At 42.1% G+C, this 25298-nt stretch overlaps 1 non-coding gene across 1 annotated transcript; it reads left to right on the top strand.

The window, feature by feature from the left end:
• Positions 1 to 24072: 24072 nt before the first annotated feature.
• LOC119933881 lies at positions 24073 to 24210 on the top strand. Its single transcript, XR_005452749.1, has one exon. It is a non-coding gene; the product is annotated as a small nucleolar RNA SNORA7 (small nucleolar RNA).
• The last annotated feature ends 1088 nt before the right edge of the window (positions 24211 to 25298 follow it).

The following is a 25298-nucleotide window of genomic DNA, read 5'->3' on the forward strand; positions in this document are numbered from 1 at the left end:
GTCTCAAAGTAAGGGTCAAAAATGGAAGATCTCATTTCAGATCATTTACAAAGGTGATGCTCAACTGATGAATTTTGGAGCATTTTGTCCGCTTCTCCTGAGTCCCTTCTTCTCCTTGAATGGCCATATTCCAGACATTTTTTTAATGGTATTTGTAAGCGCTTTCTATGTGCTAGGCACTGTAATAAGCACTGGGGTAGATACAAACTAATCAGGTTGGTCACGGTGAATGATAATAATAATAATAATTGTGGCATTTGTTAAGTGCTTACTATGTGCTAGGCACTGTTTTAAAAGCTGGGGTAGACCAAAATCAATCAGGTTGGACACAGTCCCTGTCCCATATGGGGGTAACAATCTTAATCCCCATTTTACAGATAAGGGAACTGAGGCACAGAGAAGTTAAGTTACTGGCCCAAGGTCACACAGCAGACAAATGGCGTAGCTGGGATTAGAACTCAGATTCTTCTGAATCCCAGCCTTTCAGAAGAGCCTAGTGGCTCCTCTTCCTTGAAATACTGTTAATTTTCCTTCCCCTGTCCATTGCTGACTCTCCCCTCCACCTGTTAAATCCTCTCTCCTGAACCCTGCTGTTTATGACTCCTTTTGCCCAAGTCTCCAAGAAGCAGTGTGGCTCAGTAGAAAGAGCCCGGGCTTTGGAGTCAGAGGTCATGGGTTCAAATTCCGGCTCTGCCAACTGTCAGCTGGGTGACTTTGGGCAACTCACTTAACTTCTCTGGGCCTCAGTTACCTCACCTGTAAAATGGAGATTAAGACTGTGAGTCCCACGTGGGACAACCTGATCACTTTGTAACCTCCCCAGCGCTTGGAACAGTGCTTGGTACATAGTAAGCGCTTAATAAATGCCATAAAAAAGTCTCCTTCCTCTCCACACATCTGCAGCTCCTCACCTTTTTCTTGCTTTGGCGTGGAGTATCCATTTCCTTTTTCAAGCCCTTAGTGCAGTGCTCTGCACATAGTAAGTCCTCAATAAATAGCACTGGATGATCGATTAATTGATTCTCTTCTGTCCTTCTGCTCATCATGTTTTAGTCACTACCACTTCTCTGCTTTCTCTCCTTTTTTTTCCTATTTTCTTCACTTAGAGATAGGTCTTTTTTCAGACCTGCTTGGAGATTCCTCCAGAATGGAATCAGCAAGCATGGCCACACCAAAGCCCTAAGATGCAGTAGGAACTGTCCAGCTCTTCAGGAGTTACAAAGCTCCTACTGTGAAATCATTTTGGAACACATTAAAGAGGAAAATGGGATTAATGTAATTTATTATATGATGAATGTAATGCAGTATTCTCACACTCCATTATCTGCCTTCACTTCGATGGTGGAAAAACTCCCTAATGAAACTGGTTTTGTCAGTACAGGGAAGAAGGTCTGCTAACTGTTCTCATTTTTGAGGGTGTCTCTATTGCAGGTAAAGCCTTGAAAGTGGTGAATATCTAAGAAAATGAGAGTAATGATATTTGTTACAATCTTCCTATGTGCTAGGCACTGTATTAAGCTCTGGGGTAGATATATAATCAAATCAGACACAATCCCTGCCTCACAAGGGCCTCACAGTCTAATGGAGGAGGGAAAACAGGCATTTAATCCCCATTTTAAAGCTGAGGAAACTGTGGCACAGAGAAGTTAAGTGTCTTGACCAAGTTCACACAGGAGACAAGTAGCCAAACTGGGATTAGAACCCAGGCCCTCTGACTGCCAGGACCATGCTCTTTCAACTAGACCACACTGCTTGTCCAAATTACTTTTCTAAACAAAATCCTTTAGAACACTAACCTTCCATATTATATATTTTATTCTTGGCTTTCACTTTATAATTTCTAAGCCCATAGTGAAATGGTGGAAATTGAAATGGTGGTCTAAAGTTTCAAGCTTGTGCTTATATAAACCAGCTTCTGCAGTCTGATGGGAAATTTTGAATTTATAGATTTTTTTTCATCCATTCAATGTGGAATTGCCCCTTCTGAATTTTACTTATTGGGTTAATGTATAATTAATGTTTCTTCCCATTCTTACCTATGTTTTCCTGGAGCATACTGTGAATGCTTAATTCCCAGCTCATTAGGGATGCAGAACTGACTAAGGAGTCTCCCTTTCTCCATTAGCATTTTCTCCTCTGTACCTTGTAAACTCCCATTTTGCTAAGATAATGATCAGCTTTGTCTTAGCCTTTCTTTTCTAAGCAGCTCATCCAGGGGAGTAGCTTTGATTCTTCATATTTTGATGGACAGAAGGGTTCAGGTTAATGGGGATGCGTGGGAAGACAAATGTCATTAATTAAAGTGGAGATTTCTCATTGCTTGAAATAACTTTGCCCCATGAAATCAGTGTTCCCATTCTGGTTTGGAAATCATTTGGCCAGGGTGGCAGTAGACCCTGGTGGATGCTAGAAAGCTGATGGGGCAGGGATTGGAGGTGGGCCTGTCCTCCAACCCCTCCACATAGTACCCTATTGCTGTTACTGCCGGTGGAACCCGGGCTCTGGAAGGGTCTAAAAAGGGGTGTTCAACAATAAATGAGGTACAGATCCATACTTAGGGACACACGGGGGAACAGCATCACTAGCAATGAGGGAGGTGAGGAAAACCGGGTGGCTGGATAGGAGGAGCCAGCAGAGAAGCAGTGAAGCTTAGTGGAAAGAGTACGGGCTTGGGAGTCAGACGTCATGGGTTCTAATCCCAGCTCCACCACTTGTCGGCTGTGTGACTTTGGACAAGTCACTTCATTTTTCTGTGCCTCAGTTACCTCAACTGCAAAATGGAGATTAAAACTGTGAGCCCCATGTGGGACAACCTGATTACCCTGTATCGACCTCAGCGCTTAGAACAGTGCTTGGCACATAGTAAGCACTTACCAAATACCATCATCATCATCAAATCGTGGGCCTGCTTTCCCAATGGGTTGTGGGGAGAGCCACTATGGGGGCAGGGGCAAAAGCAGAGAAGGATAATCACACCTTTATGAGTTTTCTGTCCCTTCTTAATAATAATGATAATAATAATAGTATTTGTTCAGCACTTACTATGTGGCAAGCCCTGTTCTAAGTGCTGGGGTCGAGACAAGCTAATCAGGTTAGACACAATCCCTGTCCCTAATAGGACTCGCAGTCTTAATCCCCATTTTACAGATGAGGGAACTGAGGCACAGAAAAGTGAAGAGACTTGCCCAAGGTCATACAGCAGACAAGGGGAGGCGCCAAGATTAGAACCCATGCCCTTCTGACTCTCCGGACTGTGCTGCATCCATTAGGCCTTGCTACTTCCCATGCTGCTTGATGGGTAGAGGTCAGAATGGGGTTCGGGGAAGGTTGGGGTGCCCTGCATCTGGTCAATCATTCAATGATATTTTTTGAATGCTTACTGAATGCAGAGCACCATACTAAAAACTTGGGAGAGTACAATATAACGGAGTTGGTAGACACATTCCCTGCCCACAGTGAGCTTATGATCTAGAGAGAGACAGATATTAATATAAATAAATTACTGATATGTACATAATGGTCCAGCTCGTGATACCATCATGCTATGCTGTGTGACCTGTGTAACTTGTGTTACATCATGCACTTTCTGATCACCCTGTTCTTGAGTTCACTCTTCCATGCCATTGAGCATCTAGACCTAAATTTACATATCCTCCAGTGTATGGGACAAATGAGCTCAATTATATAATAAGCTTGGCAGGTCTGAATTTTCTGGTAAAATGAAGTTCTATCGTGGTGATTTCCAGTCTAATTGAATTAACGTAGTCTTTCAGCATGAAAATACAATGTTGTTTTATTTTGCTGTCCAAATGTGTTAATATCCTACCAGCTGGGAGGATAATGTTCACTTTTATCTGAAACACATTGCGCCTTCACTTTTTCATTTATTCATCTTAAAGTTTCCACGAGCAAAAGCAACATAGAAGATTAAAAAGGCTCCAAGTTAGGCTAAATGACTACATCTGTTCTAATTGGCTCCAAGATTAATTTTGACAGAATGAGGCTTCCAGGGGAGGGTACTGTGTGATGGCGGTAAGTGCAGTCGGGTAGTCCAGAGAGATTGGTTAGATAGGCTCAACTCTGACTACTGGATTTCATCGCTCTAGAAGGACTAAGAGACGAATGGATGGGACAGGCTGTCAGGCAGGAGAGGCTTCAGAGAAGAAAGAGAGAGAGGTGATCACTCAGTCACCTCACCTCACTTACCTCCTTCTACAACCCAGATGACACACTTTGCTTGTCTAACGCCAACTTATTCTCTTTACCTCGATTTCAACTATTTCACCGCCGACCCCTTGCTCACAGCCTCCATTTGGCCCAGAACTCTGCCCCCTTTTCTATCAGACCTCTCTCCTTATTTTCAAACCCCCACTAAATCACATCTCCTCCAAGAAGCCTTCCTGACTAAGCCCTCATCTTCCCCTACTCACCTTCCCTATTCTGTCTCCTTTAAGCACTGGATATTCACGCTACAGCACTTAGGTAAATATCGGAGCAGTACTGTCTAATGGAAAGAGCATGAGCCTGAGAGTCAGAGGACCTGGGTGTTAATTCTGCTTTTGCACTTGCCTGCTGTGTGACCTTAGGCAGTCATTTAACTTCTCTGTGTCTAAGTTGCCTCATCTGTAAAATGGGGATTTAAAGTCTTGCTGTTCTCCTTCCTACTTGGACTATGAGACTTGATTATCCTGTATCAGCACTTAATATAATGCTTGGCACATAGGACCAGAATTATTATTATTATCATCATCCTTATTACTCTTCCATTTCCCCTATCTGTAATTTATTTTAATGTCCATCTCTTCCCTCCCATAGATTGTAAGCTCCTTGTGGGCTAGGATCATGCCTACCAATTCTGTTGTATTTTCCTTTCCCATATGTTTAGTACAGTGCTCTGCATACAGTAAGAGCTCAATGAATACCATTGATGGATTTAATGGATATTTTAAAAGACTGATTGAAGAGGAAAAGCTAGGGAGATAGAAAAGGTGTGTAAACTGATATTAACGAAAGCAATTCCTGGATGAATTCAGACTAGCTCCAGATCTTTTGCTTCTCTGTAGACTGAAGTCCAGAAATACTGCCTCTACCTCTCATTTTCTCAGTTCCCTTTTGCCACTCTTCTCTACGCTTCATTCTCCCTACCACTTACACTTATCTGAGTGATTTTGATAATGGATTAAAATGCTACTCAAAACATCAAAGGATTTGATTTGTTATTAAGCTATTTAATATTAGAGAATGTATGCTCCTTGAGGGCAGAAAATGTGTCACTTCTTTGTTCTGTACTTCCCAATCAATCAGGGGTATTTATTGAGTGCTTACTGTGTGTAGAACACCATATTATATGTAGAATCGAGTTAACAGACATGCCTCTGCCCTCAAGGAGCTTGCAATTCATTAATTCATTCAATCGTATTTATTGAGCGCTTACTGTGTGCAGAGCACTGTACTAAGTGCTTGGGAAGTACAAGTTGGCAACATATAGAGATGGTCTCTACCCAACAGTGGGCTCACAGTCTAGAAGGGGGAGACAGACAAAAAAACAAAACATATAAACAAAATAAAATAAATAGAATATGTACAAGTAAAATAAATAGAGTAATAAATATGTACAAACATATATACAGGTGCTGTGGGGAGGGGAAGGAGGTAAGGCTGGGGGGAGGGGAAGGAGGAGGAGAGGAAAGAGGAGGCTCAGTATGGGAAGGCCTCACAGCAGACAAGTGCCAGAGGCCCGTGCTCTATCCACTAGACCACATTGCTTGCCACTTGGGTAGCAAAACCAAACCATCAGAATTGTGACTGTCCCATACATTCTGAAATGATATTTCACCTTATTTCAAACTACTTCCTAATTTCTACATACATCAACATTCACATGAAAGGTAGAAATTGAAACGCTTCCCCAGGTATTGCTCTCCCAAATTCAGATTTTTTTTAAAAGCAATCTAGTGAGGTACAGTGTACCTCACCAAGTGGGCACTCAATAAATACTACTGCTGCTGCTACTACTACTACTATTGCTATTAGTTAAATCTGGCTTTTTGTCTTACTTTCCGACAGCTAGAGGGGGTCCTGTTCAGAGGGCCACTCAACCAATCCAGTGTGGAGGACAAAGCATCCTTTGTCCAGGAAGCAAAGTGACTGATGGCCTGCATTTTCCAACAGCCACTGGGGCTTTCTTGGAGTTGGTATTCACGGACAGGTGTGGATCTGTCCGTGGATCCTGTGGATCTTGGGTGTGGATCTTGGGCGTGGATCTAAGGAATTGCCTACATTCCAGAGCTCTCTATGGCCTGCCTGCTTTGACCCTCTGACTCTGGTAGCAGAAAATGTGTCTCTGCTTTGCTTCCATCTATCCCCCCACAGCCTAGTAAAAACTGATAGGTGCAGTTTAACTTCTAGTTTGCATGCAACTTCCAATTGAATCTCTTCTTGTGTTCATTTTATGTTGTTTCCACTAATCTATTATTTATTAGCAGATAATAACAATAATAATAATAATGGTATTTGTTAAGCACTTAACCACCCTGAGCCTCCTCCCGACAGGTACCCGCAAGTGGCTGTTTTGCTCATTTACCATCTAGAGTTGGCCCTGCCTGGCTCTCTTCAGAGGAAGTTTGATCATTCAGGTCTCAGGCAGGGCATGAAAACAGACCAGGTGCTTTCCAAGAATCCCCGGAAGCCCTCGTTGCCGGATTCCTGCTTTGGATCTCTCTGCTCCCATTGGATCTTGCCTACTTTAGGCTTTCCAAGGCTCGGCAGGAAGAAGAAAAACCCAGGATATGCCTCTTCACCTCCTCATGGAGGGGCAGAGAGGAGTTCATCCACTGACTGTGCATCCCTTCTGGCCTTGCCTTGCCAGGGTGGGTTACAAGAACTTGTTCCTCTCTGTGGGGGCCAACGTTGAGGGGAAGAGAATCTGGGAAAGAGGGTGGGGAAGGAGCAAGGGGTGTGAGAATTAAGCTAGGCGAATGGGATATTCCAATACAAGATTATTAACATAACCTATTTCTTAGAAAATGATCCACAAATCAGTACATCGTACAAAACACACTTAATGAACTGTTCTGTTAAAAAGAGTAGCGAGGAGCAGACTGCTGAGAAAAAGAGAAAATAGGCACACAGACCACATATATTTTGCCACCTGACCTTCACTTACAAGTTGAGATGGCAGAGAGCATCTGCACCACAAAGCTGTCGACGTCTTTCCAACTCCAAATGAAGCAAAAGCTTGGAGGAATTTATTTTCTTTCTCTTGACCTGAAGCCCAGTGATCATGGAATATGCTTTAACACAAATTGCAGCCAAGTTTCCCTGCAGTGATGGGGGCCCTCACCACTACTTATAGCAATTCTAGCACATTAACATTTGCTTGCTTTCTTGGAAAAGTGAGAAGTGACATTGACCTAATTTATACAGCAATCTAAATGCATTAAGAAATGATAAACAAAGAAAACCAGGGCAAAATGGAATACATCCTCATCATTAAATATGTTCTAGCTCAGAATCTGGGAAATGAGCTGAACAATTTTATTTTTTTCCGTATTTATGCAAAAAATATATACATGTATTATCTATCTTTCTATCTACCTATCTATCTCAGTCAATCAATCTTATTTTTTGAGAGCTTACTGTGTGCAGATCACTGTCCTAAGAGCTTTAGAGAGTACACTATAACAATATAACAGAAACATTCCCTGTCTACATTTATTTCCCCTCATACCTACACTGTAAGCCTCATGTGGGACAGAGACTGTGTCCAATCTGCTTATCTTCTATCTAGCCCTGCGCTTAGTTCAGTGCTTGGCACATAGTAGGTTCTTAACAAATATGATGAGGATAATAACAATGATAATAATAATAACACAACATATTTTTTAGGCAAGAAGAGATCCAGTAGGAGAGTGAATCCTAAAAAGTGAATCCTGAATGTCTCATTTTCTAAAGTTTGTTCACTGCATCATCCCACAAGCCTCTACTTCAAGCATTTCTGGGGTATGTAGTTCTAGCAGTGTCATCCACTTCCTGAAAGACTTTCTCAGAATTAGATGTACCAGGACTGTGGGGACACAGAGACCCTCACTGGCAAACCCTGATCCAAAGTGTGGTAATGAGAAGGCAAGGAGGGGAGGTGGAGGCAAGGAGTCTACTTTCATCCCTTTCCGTACACAATTCTCTACATGGGGTCCAAGCAAGTGTAGACTCTATTCTGAGGGCTGGGCCTCTGGCCCACGGAAGCCTGGTGAGAAAATGGACGGAGCTGCCAAAGTTGGGGAGAGAATGTTTTAATCCACTTCCCTGGGTCAGCTGTTGGCCGAACCCTGGGGTGAAGCAAACGCCGGTCAAATGAATCAGTATTGGGTGGTGGTTCAGGCCTGTTCAGTTGGGATTCTTTAGTGACACATTGCCGAGTCTCCCCTGCTCCCAACCAAAATCCACACAGTGGAGCAGGGTAGGACATCCCGCTCACGAGTGTCACAAATACCGGCCATCCTGGGATGTTTACACTGCAAAGACAAACCCCATTTGGAGAAGAAAGTGTAGGGAAGGGATTCTAGAGTGCTTTTCGATTTGGTGACACATTCTCAGCAATATGAAGGCTGAATGGCATGAATATTAATAACAACAACAATAACAGTAATATTTGTTAAATGCTTACTGTGAGCCAACCACTGTAAAAGTTTGGTGCTTATAATGTGGTAGATACAATATAATCAGATCAGACCCAGTCCTTGTTCCACATAGCGTTCGAAAATTGAGGGGAAGGGAGAATGGGTATCTAAATTCACTTCTCTCCTTCTACAACCCAGCCCGCACATTTTGCTCCTCTAGTGCCAACCTTCTCACCGTGTCTCCATCTCTCCTGTCCTGCCGCTACATTCTGCCTCTGGCCTGGAATGCCCTCCCTTCTCTAATTCCACAGATAACCACTCTTCCCCACTTCAAAGCCTTATTGAAGGCACATCTCCTCCAAGAGGGCTTCCCAGATTAAGCCCCACTTTTCCTCACCTCCCACTCCCTTTCGCATCACCCTGATTTTCTCCCTTCATTCTTCCCACATCCCAGCCAAAGCACTTATGGACATATCTGTAATTTTGTTTATTCTTTTGTTCTTCCCCACTTCCAACCCCAAAGTACTTATGTACAATATCTGTAACTTTATTTATTTGTATCGACGTCTGTCTCCCTGACTCTAGATTGTGAGCTTGTTGTGGGCAGGGAATGTCACTGTTTATTGTTTCATTGTACTTTCCCAAGCATTTAATACTGTGCTCTACACACAGTAAGCACTGAGTAAATACGATCGAATGAACGAAGGAAGGCAACTTAGACACATGAAAGTTAAAGGACTTTCCAGGGTCACAAAATGAGAGGTGGCGGAGCTGGGATAAGAAGCTTTGTCTCCTGACCCACAGTCCTTTGTTTTTTCCACTCAGCCACGGGTGTAAGGAAGGGAATGAATTTTCCTTTTGGATGGTCCATTTTGGAGTGCTATTCGATTGTAGGTAAAGACTCACAGACTGTGGGAATGCTAATTAAATCCAATTAGAACTTAACTGACCTGTCAAAGTTTTTAGATTATTTAATGAACCTGCAGTGTGCTTGAAAAATGGTGATTTTTAAAATCAGTGTTTTTGGCTGATTTGGAAAAAAAATGTATGAATTTTCATGTTGGGAATAGTCAAGCTGTCAAGTAGTAGCTGAATAAAAGAATTCCATTGTCTAGGAATCTAGAGCATGGGTCCAGAAATCAGAATTATAATAATAATAATAATAATAATAATAATAATAATAATAATAATAATAATAATAATAATTGGCATTTGTTAAGTGCTTACTATGTGCAAAGCACTGTTCTAAGAATTACCTGGGTTCTAATCCCGGCTCCACAACTTGTCTCCTGAGTGACTTTGGGCAAGTCTCTTTATTTCTCTGTGCCTCAGTTACCTCATCTGTAAAACGGAGTTTAAGACTGTGAGCCCCATGTGGGACATGGACTGTTTCCAACCTGATTAACTTGTATTCTACCCCAGCACTTAGTACAGCAGCGTGGCTTAGTGGAAAGAGCCCGGGCATGGGTTCTAATCCCAGTCTGCTGTGTGAACTTGGGCAAGCCACTTAACTTCTCTGTGCCTCAGTTACCTCATCTGTAAAATGGGGATTAAGACTGCGAGCCCCATGTGGGACAACCTGATTACCTTATATCTACCCCAGCGCTTAGAACAGTTGTTGGAACAAAGTAAGCACTTAACAAGTAGCATCATCACCATCATTATTATTATTATTGTTATTACAGTCCCTGACACACAGAAAGCACATAACGAATACCATTAGAGATAGGAATCACGAGGAAAGGAGAGAAACCTGAAGGAAAGGCCGATAATGCAAGGTCAGAGAGAAGTAGACTGTGACCCCTTCTAGACTGTGAGCCCGCTGTTGGGTAGGGACCGTCTCTATATGTTGCCAACTTGGACTTCCCAAGCGCTTAGTACAGTGCTCTGCACACAGTAAGTGCTCAATAAATACGATTGAATGAATGAATGAATGGAAGTAGATTTTCCTGAGATTAATTGGAAAATATTGCCGTTTTCGGGTTCACCTTGGCACCAAAAATCTATTCTGGTGCTGTGTGCACAATGTGGTTGGGGCTGTGGGTTGTGGACCCAGCTCTGGTTTTTTCAACCACATATGCGCTAATAGATTAATTTCCCTTTTCACCATCAGCAGTGTTGCATTAGAATTCAAATATATAGTCTGAATTTTATACACAAAAACACACATTCTGATGTGATAGGCAGATAAGTAGGAAAACTATCCCTCCTACTTCCCTTTTGAAGGAGGCCCTGCCCCGTGGAATTTCTAGCTCCATGGCAATATGGATTCAGGCTTGCTAGGTGACTTTTCTATAGGTCCCACCTTGTGGTCAGTGGCCAAATTTTGAAACACTACCTCTTTGCCTCACAAGCTGCTTATCATCTTTTTACAAGGATTTCATTCTGCACATCTACACTGAGTCTGTGTACTCCATTAATGGAGGCAGCGAGAAGCACATAGTATGAGCTCAATTACTGACAACAATTAACAACAGAGGAAAGGATCCAGGAGAGCAGAGATCTAGGTTGAGAAATGAAAAGTGGAAGGAGGAGATTTTAAATGACTTTCCCAGCCTTGCCACGAAACCACTGCAATGTCTCAGCTCTCGCCTCTCTGACCAGTAGTGTTAAGGAATCTAACCCTGACCCCTGGATCCTCAGCCAGACTCAGATTGAGAAATCAAGTAAAATCATTGGATTGAGTAGAAAGTAGTCCTCTAATCCTTAAACAGAGCCAAACTCCAATGATGCTTCACAGTAAATATTACAAATGCAAATATATTGATAGAAATATTTTTGCATTATTTTTGTGTCTTCATTTATTTATTCTAAATTTCCTTTGAGATTTGGGGTTACTCTCCCTGATATGATTGCTGTTTAAATCCCAAGTCATTTCTAGTGAGTTCAGCTGGAGTCTATCTAAACAAGCTAAAAGTCATTTGCCAGTAGCCATATGGATTATCATACATACAAGAAGGCAAACACAGTGAATCTGCTTGGTAGCCTCTGCTGTCCCCCTCTGAGAAGGTAAATAACACGGAATATGTATGTGGTCTAATTTGTGGGATTACAACCACAGTGTTTTCATGGGTGAGAAAAAAAACCAGAGGAAACTGACTCGAGCCAAATTTTGTTGTGCCAATCTGATTCTTCATTCTGTATGATGAATTCATTTTACCCTCAGGGAATATGCAAGTCAAAAATACTAATGTTAAAGACATCAGGCAAAACCATAAATCTGTCTAGTGATGTGTTGAAATTCTTGGATACTGACAGCAAAAGTAGTTGTTAATCTGACATTTTCACTCTACTGTAGTTACAGAATTTGAGACGTGGCCCTATATTGATTCGGATGACGGTACTTATTAAACATTATCTTCTGGAGATGGCATTGGCATAAATTACCCAAGGCCCATCATTTACTTACTAAGGAAGGGTGTCCTGTTAGATTCCAATTGCATATGGAAGTCCACAGAAATGTTGGGTGAAATTGTGATATTGTCAATCAGCAAGTAAGTAATAGAGCCAGCCACACAAAAAAACAATTCCCATTGCCTGGACTTTGCTCCAGATATGAGTTCCCACACATAGTCATCTTTTGGATCACAGCTGGAATTTAATTCCAGTGGTGGACATTTAGTTAAGCTATTTAATATGCCCTCTTGCAATGATTCTCTATTTCGTTCTGAAATGTTAGCTCTGGAAGTGGTCTAATGATGTTGTATTTTAACTACAGAATTTAAGGGAGCGTTACATCAAAATTACACTGAGATGGCCACAGGCAAAATTCAGTGTTCTTCCAAAATCCTCGAATCTTGCTATAAAGATTAATATGGATTTCATAAGTAGGCCTACTAAATTCAAGATTGAGTTACAATGTTTTTGAAAATGATATTCAGTACCAGAAAATTTTAACTTTGTTTTTTTTTTCATATTTGATTAACTGGAAGATTTGATCTCTTCCAGTACCATTGGAGAATAGTTTATACGAGATAAATGATCATTTAATGGCCTCCAGTGTTTTTTAGGAAAATAGAACAGAACAATTTCAAAAAGAGAAATTGTCTTTTGTTATGAAGAGATTCCAGTTGCCCACTGTTTATGAGTTTACAATCAATCAATCAATCAATCGTATTTATTGAGCACTTACTGTGTGCGGAGCACTGTACTAAGAGCTTGGGAAGTACAAGTTGGCAACATATAGAGACAGTCCCTACCCAACAGTGGGCTCACAGTCTAAAAGGGGGAGACAGAGAACAAAACCAAACATACTAACAAAATAAAATAAATAGAATAGATATGTACAGGTAAAATAAATAAATAGAGTAATAAATATGTACAAACATATATACAGGTGCTGTGGGGAAGGGAAGGAGGTAAGATGGGGGGCATGGAGAGGGGGACGAGGGGGAGAGGAGTTTTATCACTATCCATATAGTTTACAGGCATCTTTAAGCTAATGATGACACCTGACCAATTTTAAATTACTAAATGCTGATGATCCAAAATATATTTGTTAAGTAGGGCTGCTGACAACATGAATAATTTGGAAATCATTTTACCACGGATGTTGGTAGATACAGCAGGCTCACTGAAAACACAAAAGCAACTGTACTTTGAAAATATTAGTGTGCCAATTTGAATGCTGAAACTGGGGAAGTTAAATAAAGATCTATTCAAAGAGAAAATGTCACCAGTGAAATAGTAAGATTCTGAGTCTCTACACAAATGTCACAAGATACAAAAGCCAGTCTTTGATAGGAGTGTGTGATAAACAGAGAATGAGTTGATTCTGGATCCCACCCAGTTTTGTAAATGAAATGAAGGATGGGTGGGAGTCTTTAATTGATATAATTTTAGTAATTTATGCTATCCAGCAAGTGGGATGCTGTGTTTTACGTTGATTTCAAGTATTAGAGCAAACACTTTTATTACCACAGTTCTAAGATATTATTTTGTGATTAGATCTTCTTTCCCTGAGCAGAGAGCACAACAGCCAGACTCTGACGGGAAATCTGCCTCAGTGTCATTAACTAGGTTTAGAAGATCCCAAATGGCAGTCCTTTTACTGTTGGAACATCTTTACCCCTATCCTGAGAAACTGCATGGCCTAATGGAAAGAACCTGCATCTGGAAGTCAAAGAGCCTTACTATGTGTAAGGCACTGTACTAAGCAATGGGGTAGATACAAGTTAATCAGGTAGGACACATGTTTTGTTTTGTTCTGTCTCGTTGTCTGTTGCCCCCTTCTAGACTGAGAGCCCGTTGGTGGGTAGGGACCATCTCTATATTTTGCCAACCTGTACTTCCCAAGCACTTAGTCCAGTGCTCTGCACACAGTAAACACTCAATAAATATGATTGAATGAATGAATGTCACAGTCCATGTCCCACATGGGGCTCACAATCTTAATCCCTATTTTACATATGAGGTAACTGAGGCACAGAGAAGTGAAGTGGTTCACCCAAGGTGACGCAGAGCAGGCAAGAGGACGAGCTAAGATTAGGAATCAGATCCTTCTGAGTTCCAGGCCTGTGCTTTATCCTCTAGGCTATGCTGCTTCTCCACTGTACAGTAATGTCTTTGAGGGTACTGTCAGCCACCTGGTATCTAGTGCCTTGGTTTGCATACAATAGGTTCTCAAGAGACACTGAGGCAGCGTGGCTCAGTGGAAGGAGCCCGGGCTTTGGAGTCAGAGGTCATGGGTTTGAATCCCGGCTCCGCCACTTGTCAGCTGGGTGACTTTGGGCAAGTCACTTCACTTCTCTGGGCCTCAGTTCCCTCATCTGTAAAATGGGGATTAAGACTGTGAGCCCCCTGTGGGACAACCTGATCACCTTGTAACCTCCCCAGTGCTTAGAACAGTGCTTTGCACGTAGTAAGTGCTTAATAAATGCCATTATTATTATTATTATTATAAGGACCGAAAGAGATGACTGTTATTGTAACCCCTCTGAGCAAAGTGTCTGCTTGAAAATGCTTTCTGCTGGAGTCCCAAGCCCATGACAGGGATTGTGTCCATTATACTGTTATATAGAGAGGCAGTGTGGCTCAGTGGAAAGAGCCCGGGCTTGGGAGTCAGAGGTCATGGGTTCTAATCCCGGCTCCCCCACGTCTGCTGTGTGACCTTGGACAAGTCACTTATTCATTCATTCAATTGTATTTATGGAGCACTTACTGTGTGCAGAGCACTGTACTAAGCACTTGGGAAGTACAAGTTGGCAACACATAGAGACAGTCCCTACCCAACAGTGGGTTCACAGTCTAGAAGGGGGAGACAGAGAACAAAATAAAACATATTAACAAAATAAGATAAATAGAATAAATATGTAGAAATAAAATAAATAGAGTAATAAATACGTACAAACATATATACATATATACAGGTGCTGTGGGGAGGGGAAGGAGGTAAGGTGGGGGGGATGGGGAGGAGGGGGAGAGGGGGCTTATTCTGGGAAGGCCTCCTGGAGAAGGTGAGCTCTCAGTAAGGCCTTGAAGGGAGGAAGAGAGCTAGCTTGGTGGATGTGCGGAGGGAGGGCATTCCAGGCCAGGGGGATGACGTGGGCACTTAACTTCTCTGAGCCTCAGTTACCCCATCTGTAAAATGGGGATTAAGACTGTGAGCCCCACGTGGGACAACGTGATCACTTTGTACCCTCCCCAGCACTTAGAACAGTGCTTTGCACATAGTGAGTGCTTAACAAATGCCATTATTATTATTATTATTATACTCTCTCAAGTGCTTACTTCAGTGCTCTGCATACAGTAAGTGCTCAATAAATGCAACCGACTGACTGACCAACTGGAGAAGTCGCTGAAACTTCTGGATACCCTGAATACGCTCTCCAGCTGCTGGAATGGCAAAATGTCCAGCCAGGCCTGGGATTTTCTGAGAGGCTGAGAGGAAGACAGCATCTTCCCAGAGAACCAATGAACTTGCCAGGGAGGCGTGTTTACGGAGAGACATTCCAAGTGTGGATGCCTTTGTTAGATCTAGGGGAATAGCTCTTTAGTTGTCATCTCATTTTTTCCCATCTCTAATTTTTGCTGTGAATAGGAATGATTGTTGTTTTTTTTACTGGTCTGAAAATCTTCATTTAAGTTATTCTTGGCAAACCAGTGCTTAGCATTGTTTTAAAAGACAATAGTTTACAGTAAGAGACAAAGCAACAAACGACAGGGTTCCAAAAAGGCCGAAGTGTATTTCTGGTGCTCCTTTTAAAAAGACTTACATGAATCAAAATAAATTAATAGGTGGAAAAATAAGGGGAAACTGTCTGAGAAAAATTGTTTTGAATCACATCGTTGACAACGTACTTGACAAATGGTTGTCTGAGCAGAGACCAATCTAGATTGCACTCAGTAATTTAGATTACTGCTATCAAGTATACAAAAATAGTACCCAGACTGAAGTAAAGCCATGCACAAATTCAGGCTATTTTTACTCAGGTTTTTTTTACAGTTGAGAAGGCAAATGATGTTTTTCTTTTCGGTTCGTAGGTACTCAAAGCTTACCAATGGACCACCAATGTCCTCTTTGCTTGGTAAATAAAATGCATAAAGTTTGTTCATTGTTTGTATGTTTTATGGTATTTGTTAAATGCTTACTATGTGTCAACCACTGTTTTAAGCCCTGGAGTAGCTACAGGTTTATAAGGTTGGACACTGTCCCCATCCCACGTGGGGCTCACAGTCTAAATAGGAGGGAAGAGGATGTAATCCCCATTTTATAGTTGAGGAAATTGAGGCACAGGGACCTTAAGCGACTTGCCCAAAGTCACACAGCAAGCCATTGGCAGAACTGGAATTAGAACCCAGGTCCTCTGACTCTCGGGGCTCATGCTTTTTCCATTAGGGCACATTGCACAGCCACTACAAATGGCCCAGCTGTTTCTTTAAAATAGTCCATATTACACTGTTAATGATGTCAAATGTGATTTTTTAAATCCTATTATTCTAGGTGAGTTATAGCCTTAACAGAGTTTAAGGAAACAAGAAGTTATTATATATATTTAAAAAATGTTTTATCTGAGGAAAAATTCCCCATAGAAATCCAAGGCATTATTACTGGTTCTGACTCTTCAACTTCCTCCTCTCCACATCACAATATTAATCCCGTCAGGAAGGCGTCCGAGCCTTGGAAAGCTCATAGAGAAATTCCTTCAGAGAGGTAGCAAACCTGGAATGATAGAATCCCAGAGCAGGAAGAAACCAGTCATTCATTCATTCATTCAGTCAGTCAGTTGTATTTACTGAGTGCTTACTGTGTTCAGAGCACTGTACTAAGCACTTGAGAGTATGCAGTATAACGATAAACAGACACATTCTCTGCCCACAACAAGCTTAGAGCCTAGAGGGGGAGACAGACATTAATAGAAATGAATAAATTACAGATACATACATCAGTGCTGTGGGGCTGGGAGGTGGGAATGAATAAAGGGAGCAAGTAAGGGTGATGTGGAAGGGAGGAGGAGAAGAGGAAAGGAGGGTTTAGTCAGTGAAGAGCCACCAGAAAAGCTAGAGACTTGGGGGTTCTGCCTGACCCTTTCTGGCTCCGGTTCCCTTTACCGTGGGTTACCCAGGCAGGGCAAGGTGCTTCGTTAACATCACAGTTGGGTTACCATGTTGGGGAGGGTGGACAAGAGGAGAAAAGGTTATGGTGGGGATCTATTTCCCCAGTGGTCGATAACGAGGGAGACTTCACGTGTGGAGAGGAAAAGGGAATGTAGATTTTACAAGCCACGAAGCAAAAGTGTTAATTTTTTTTTCCCAACCTAACAGCACTTACTCGGTTCAGCTGTCAATGTCTCTAACTTAACAAATTATGACAACTGGCAATAAGACCATTAGGGAGATTGTGGCGAGGATTTAGTCTATAAATACTCTGTCCACACTGAGGGAAACTCAGGAAGCCGGCAGCCCTTCTGCTTTAATGATAACAAAAAAGGCAAGCCATCCCTCCTCCCGGCTTCTTCTTTCTACCCCCAGTTCTCCAGAAGATGCCGGAAGGCATTCTGTAGGCTTCTATTCCATTGTAAGAACACCAACCCCACCTCTTGAATTTTCCACCTAGATTAAATTGAAGAGTTCTATTTTGGAAGACATCAGTTAGACCTAGTTAGACAGCCAAAGAGAAAGGTTATTTTAAAAATGTGCTCGCAATATGCATGATCTGCTGAGGCTGCAAGTTATGTTGTTCACGTTTTAAGGTTGTTGCCTAGCAAAGGATAATTAATAAAAAACAAAAGACTTCCTGGGTCATTTATTATGGTTCCCTAGCAGTCAGTGCAGCACTTTCTACTTGTTGGTAGCCGGGACATTAGTTACTAAATTATTCTTAAAATGCCAAATGTTTAATGGCTAGAGCTCCGTGTATATTTGTTCATTCATTCAATCGTATTTATTGAGTGCTTACTGTGTGCAGAGCACCGTACTAAGCGCTTGGGAAGTACAAGTTGACAACATATAGAGGCCGTCCCTACCCAACAGCGGGCTCACAGTCTAGAAAGGGGAGACAGACAACAAAACAAAACATATTAACAAAATAAAAGAAATAGAATAGATATGTACAAATAAAATAGAGTAATAAATACATACAAACATATATACATATATACAGTTCCTGTAGGGAGGGGAAGGAGGTAAGGCGGGGGGATGGGGAGGGGGAGGAGGGGGAGTGTATATGTGGGCACTTAATGAAAAGTTTGTGTGCAAGACTTTGATCTAACTGCTTCTCCCACTTAGTAATAATAATAATAATATTGGTATTTGTTAAGTGCTTACTATGTGCCAAGCACTATTCTAAGTGCTGGGGGAGATACAAGGTCATTAGGTTGTCCCATGTGGGGCTCACAGACTTAATCCCCATTTTACAGATGAGGTCACTGAGGCCCAGAGAAGTGAAGTGACTTGCCCAAAGTCACACAGCTGACAAGTGGCAGAGCCGGGATTAGAAGCCATGGCTTCTGACTCCCAAGCCCGAGCTCTTGCTGCTAAGCCATCCTGCTTCTCTACTTCTGTAGAGTACAATACTCTACACACGGTAAGTGCTCAATAAATACAATTGAATGAATTATGTAAGTTTGTAGTAGGCAGGAACTTGCCTACCAAATCTCCTAGGCTGTACTCTCTCAAGTGCTTAGTACAGTGCTCCAAACATAGTAAGCACTCAGTAAATACAATTGATTATGTTCTCACCATTGGGTGAAAGAACCAACAACCCACATCTCTGTTTCCCTAGAAGGAGGGGAGATGTCTCTGTAGCTGGACTGTAGAGAATGTACTGCCTTCTCCCTTCCCAACTTTTACATCTTTTCAGGCTACTCATTGGACATTACTGAAGAGGGGCTCAAACTTGCTGTTCATGGAGGTAGAGGCTGGCAAGGCAGGAAAGATCCTGAACTTTTCCCGCTTTTCATCAACTGGCCTTTCCCACATACTCCTCCTCTTGTTTCTCAGAAAGTTGCTCCAGAAAGTTAGAGAGAAGCTTGTAGTCTAGAGTGAGAGACAAAAATTGAAGTATACTAAGGATATGTATGAAAGCGCTGTGGGGCTGAGTGTGGCGTGAATACCAAGTGCTTAAAACGTACAGATTTAAGTGCGTGGGTGGCACAGAAGGGCAGAGGAGTAGGGGAAATGAGGGCTTAATCAGGGAAGGCCTCTTGGAGGAGATGAGATTTTCAGTAAGGTTTTGAAGGTGGGGAGAGTGGTGATCTGTCATATGTTTGGACGATGAGGGAGTTTACCCTTTAAAATCCACCAATAATGAGGAAATGAGACTTGAAACAATATGATATGTGGCATAGATCAAAATTCTCCAGGTGTGACTTTGGAGCAATTTGGAAACATCAGGCTCTGTAACGGTATTGTATTAAATTAGGAGTCTGGGTATGAATTCAAAGAGTCCAGTGGGAGAGTAGCCAGAAAAGGAAAATCAATCAATCAATCATTTGTATTTAGTATCAGTAAACACAAATGATTGATTGATAACTGTGTGCTGAGCACTGTACTAAGCGCTTAAATGCTTGCCGTTCCATAGCAGCCATAAGATACATAAGATAAAATAATTAAACAAGTATCTATGACAATTGTCCAAAGTTCAGAAAATAAGGCCCAGGAGCCTGAATACTTATCTGAGCTCGGCTGATGAAGCGATAACTTGGAAAGTGTCGGCTACTCTGACCTGGAGGATTCTTATGCTTTAAAAAGCTCTGGAAACCTTTGCCTGGGTGTCCCAAAGGGTAGCAGGAAGCAGCACGGCAAAGTGGATAGAGCACAGGGCTGGGAATCAGAAGGTCATGTGTTTTAATTCCGGCTCTGCCGCTTCTCTGCTTGTGTGACCTTTTGGGCAAGTCATGTCACATCTCTGTGCCTCAGTTACCTCATCTGTAGAATGGGGATTAAGACCGTGAGCCCTATGCTGGACAGGAACTGTGTCCAATCTGATTTGCTTGTATCCACCCCAGCGCTTAGTACAGTGCCCGGCACAGAGTAAGCGCTTAATAAATACCATAATTATTATTAGTGGGCCAAGATGCTTAACCTGGTGCCTCTGAACAGGACCTGGTCAAGTACCACTCTGGGTTTTTTGTGATATTTAACTCCACTAGGCCACTGTTTCAAGGAGCTCTTCTACTCTCCCATCTCAACTTATGCCTCCGCTCCAACACGAAGGCTATTTACTCTTCTCTACCCCCTTTTTTCCTTGAATCAGTTAGGGCCCTGCAGAAATCCCCAAAAGGTTTTTGGGACCACTCATCACCTCGGGTAAACCTGTTCCTTAACAGCAGTGATTTCTAACTTTGAAACAAGAGGAGATGAAGCTTGTTACTTAGGCTGCCTCTCACTCGGGTACAGATGAGATACAGTTCAATGTCTTTATTGGCTTAAGACAAACATCACTGTCTTTTGTTTGCTTTTCATTGTCGCTTTCCATCTTTCCTTGATCCAGTTCAGGGACAACTGTGAAGCTGGAAAATGAGAATCAAACCTGCCTAGTTGATCTATCCATCTCAGTGTCTATTTTTCTGTAGGTATTTTTAGATACCAATCATCTGAGTGATCTAGCCAAGTTATTGTAAGTTGAACAGAAGAGGGAATTTCTTTTCTTCCAGATCCCAGTCCATTTAGGAGAAATAATAATTAAAAAAAAAACCTTCAAGGAATGAAAAAAATTAAATTGGAGATTTTTATTTAGGTGAGGGACTTATTGAGAACTGTGTAACAATTTTTTTTTGGTGGGTGGTTTTCACTGTTTCTGAAACAGTATGTCAAGGTACGGGGATTTTCTGGTTTTATAAAGCACCTTAAATGATTTGATAAGTCATGGTTGTTTAAAATGCTTAAATACATCAGGTAATTGCTCAACAGCTGCTTGGCTTTGAGTACGAGGCTTTGCAACGTTGGCTTTAGAGAATACATGTAACCGTGGCATTTACTTCCACCTCTCCTATTTGTACCAATATACCTGCCAACATTTTAAATCTAAACTTTTGGGGTGGAAAAAAGCCCAGCAGGCTAACCTGTAAAGTGTTTGCTCTGGTTTAATTGTTTCTGTAGTATTTAGAGAGGAGAAGCTGGGGAGAGATCATGAGAGCAAGAGGCAGAATTGAAAATAATGCCAGGCACTGCAAATAGTAAATTGCCAGCACACACAGTAGAAAAAATGATATCTTTAGCGGCAAACAGTTTGGAAGAGATAATTGCGTGTCTGTCTTTTGAGCCACACCTGTCCACATGAATAAAATCTTCTCATAATTAGCCTCATCTTTGACCCTTCAAGACAGCTAGGCATTAATGCATTTATATGGCACAGGGAATATCTGTGGGGTCCAGATTCGCCGGATAATTGCTTTGGCTGTGAGGACCTGACTCAAAGGACTGCTGGGCTGTTATGCATAAGGAAAATGCATGAGAAAAAAATGAATCTTTTTTGGGGGAAGGGGGAACTACAACATGATCCTAAATTATGGCTGGTCACATGGTTGACCCAGCCCTAACTGCATTCGTGCATTTTAGGAAACAGTTTATCTTCCCTCCCTCCTGCAGTTTTCTTTGCCTGAAGGAAGGAAAATGAGTTATTTAATCTCTTGTCTGGATCACTCTAATTTGAGCTGTGGCTTGTCTTCCTCACTTGAAACTGGCAAACAGATTTCCTGGAGGACTTGATGATTGCCTTCCAGGGGGAATTTAATTGTGCTGTGTACAGCTTCTCTTAATATGCTCCGCACTGATTATCCTTGTGAAGCTGCTCTTCTGCCCCCGCCCCCCCCCCCCCAAGATTGTAGAGGGAGGAAATATAATAGAGACCCAAGCTGCTCGTCACCGTGGCGCAGGTATACCTGATCGATTAAACTCTCTGATTTCAGGGAGGGTGTGAGAGGAACATTAGTTTCTGTATCAGAGCCTCTCGAATCCCTGCCAATTCGTTTAGGTTCATTTGGGGGTCTAATTTTTTGTCTTTTGGTGTCCTTGAATTTTTGTATAATTTACACACCAGGACATTACAATGGGTAAATCCCTATTTCGAAGGGTTCAAGACTGGTATTTTTCTCTCTGAAAATCCCCAGGGCCTGGTTGAGCCAGGCCCCTGGGACACTGAGAAAACCCCAGTGGCTCACAGGATGGTGGTGGTGACTCCTTGGGCAAGAGCAGCTGTTGCTACCCCTGTGAATTCTGCTTCCTCCCTCTCTTCACCCCAGTACGGGGAGGACTTGTGCTACTTGGGTCCGTAGGGCCCTGTCCCTTTCAGCTGGGATGGGCAGAGCTGTCTCCAATCTCTCCTTGCACCTTCCCCACAGTCCCCAAGTGGCATGTGTTATACCAGAAAACGTCTTCACCTCTACCACCTCCTTCTGCCTTCCCAAAGCTGCGTCCACTGGCTGCTCTCGACAGCAGAGAAGGAAACAGAGAAGCAGGGAAACAGAGAAGGAAACAGCTAGTGGTATCCTAGGAGTCCAGGAGTTGATGTGGGGGAAGGTTGGAGTATTGGGAGCAGTAAGAGGTTACACGCGGCATCAGGTCATGTAAAATAGGGAGTTATATGTGGCTGTAGATGATGAATGGGTGATAATTATCAATCAACTGCAAGCATTTATTAACCACCTACTCTGTGCAGAAGATGGTATTAAGCACAGGAGAGAGTGCAATTCGGCAGAATTAGCAGGCACAATCCCTTCCCTCAAGGAGTTTACAATGCTATCAGGAAGACAGACAATAAAATAATATAAATATTATTTTATTTTATTTTATTTTAATATTATATATTATATTGTACCATTATATTATATTGTATAATATAAATATTATTTATCCCACCCACTCCCCATAATTCATATTCTATAAATTCTTTGTGGTCATGAAAGCTGTCTAGCAATCTGTTATGCTGTTCTCTCCCACAGGGCCTCAATAAATGCTACTACTTTTACTAGTAGGCACTTGATAAGCACAACTGAATGGATGAATCAATGAACGAATCCAACATTGCTAACTTTTCGCTTATATATCCGATCATGGAGCCATCATCCATGAATCTATTCAAGCCCTTCTTGATGCTTCTACCAGCCTCAGCTTTTTTCCTTTAACAATCTAACGGAAGGAGAAAATAAATCATTTATGGATTGGTTAACTAAGCTACCCCATTAACCTAAGTATGAAAAAAAAAAGATGAAATCCGCTTTGTTTACTGCCCACCCAGCATCATTTATCTCTCCCGGTAGAAGAGTGGCATTTTCTGGAATGTTGTATGTACACATGTAAAAAGCTGCGTATTTTATGGTGACATTCTTACCCAATAAGAAATTAGCACTAAATAAACATGTCCAGCAATCAGAGCTCTCAGAAGTGGAAAGGTTAATTTTTTCAGCAGTCAAAGAAGTTTCCTGTCAGGCGTGTATCAAAGTAGAGAATTTATTATATAAGGTGCAATTGCAGTGAGCGTGCATGGTGGGTAACCTCATTAAGAATACAGTTGGGGGCATGCTACAGTACTGTTCTAAACAAGATCAAAGGAATTAACAAGCTAAGAGAAGGAGGCAGTAAACTGAAAATAACCACCTGAAATGCTTTTAATATTTTGTGCCCAGAGAAAATCAGCTTAATTAAAAGCGTTAGGTGTGTATTATTGATTGGAGGCCAAGATGGCAGAGAAGCAGCATGGCCTAGTGAAAAGGGCACGGGTTTGGGAGCCAATGGACCTGGGTTCTAAACCCGGCCCTGCCACTTGCCTGCTGTGTGTCCTTGGGCAACTCACTGAGCTCTGTTTCTCAGTTACATTATTTGTAAAATGAAGATTAAGACTGTGGGACACGGACGGTGTTAAACCTGATTAGCTTGTATCTACTCCAGTGCTCAGTATCGTTCCCATCACATAGTAAGCATTTAACAAATATCATAAAAAACCAGAAAGACACTTGGTTGAAAGTGTAGAGCCTAAAGCTTCTGATAACATTTTAAAGAGTGATAGCATGTCAGTGTCTTCTCAGGATGGTACCTGGAGAGTTTCCAGTACTCTACCAGTCTCGACTACGGGAGGGAGAGTCGAGCAGAGGCCTACCCATTCCATTACTAGCTTGGGAAGTGGCGAGCAAGTAGAAGGAAATCTGCTACAAGTCAAAACCTACCTGTGCTGGGCAGTGGCAGCATCGGAGAGAGTCAAGGGTGGATACTCAAGTTTTCTGCATGGAAAGAGGCAATGGTAAACCACTTCCATATTTTTACCAAGAAAACTCGATGGATCCACTACCAGAACGATTGAAATGGAGTTGGGGTGCTCTGGGAGACATATCAATCAATCAATCAATCGTATTTATTGAGCACTTACTGTGTGCAGAGCACTGTACTAAGCACTTGGGAAGTACAAGTTGGCAACATATAGAGTAAGTCCCTACCCACAGTGGGCTCACAGTCCATGGTGTCGCTATGGGCCGAAAATGACTCAACAGCAAAAGACAAGACTGGTAATTTATTTTAACGTTTGTCTCCCTCGCTAGATTGTGAACTCCTTGGAGGCAGGGAATGTGACTATGAATTCTATCATGCTCTCCTAACGTTTAGTACAGTACTTTGCAGACAGTAGGTGTCCAGTAAATACTATTGATTGCTGTCCTATCTGCTTGTATTGTTTCTACTCCATCACTTTGTACAGTGCTTGGTACACAGTAAGCCCTTTACAAACACCACAGTTATTGTTATCGAAAAACCACAGTGAAAATCAACCCCGCAAAGCTATCATTAGTAAAGTGAACCAGCTTGCCTGTGGTTTCAAGCTGCCCAGTTTTCCCAAGGCAATTAAAGTTGGAAAGGCAACTTCTGCCCCTCCTCTGCTCCTGCCATGTTCGGTAGCCTACTCTATCTATTTAGAGCCAGCAATAATTGGATAATCATCTGCTGCATTATAGCTCTGTAAATAATAAGAATTGTGGTATTAGTTGAGCATTTACTACATGCCAAGTACTGCATTAAGCACTGGGGTAGATATAAGATAATCAGATCTCTCATGGGGCTCACAGTCCAAGTAGGAGGGAGAACAGGTTTTGAATACCAATTTGCAGATGTGGAAGTGAGGCACAGAGAAATTAAGTGACTTGCCCAAAGTCACACAGCAGGTAATTGGCAGAGCCAGGATTAGAACCCAGATCCTCTTATTCCCAGGCCTATGCTCTTTCCACTGAACCAAGCTGCTCTCTCATGCAACCCACA

Source organism: Tachyglossus aculeatus, chromosome 10, assembly GCF_015852505.1.
Source record: "Tachyglossus aculeatus isolate mTacAcu1 chromosome 10, mTacAcu1.pri, whole genome shotgun sequence".
Lineage (NCBI taxonomy): Eukaryota > Metazoa > Chordata > Mammalia > Monotremata > Tachyglossidae > Tachyglossus > Tachyglossus aculeatus.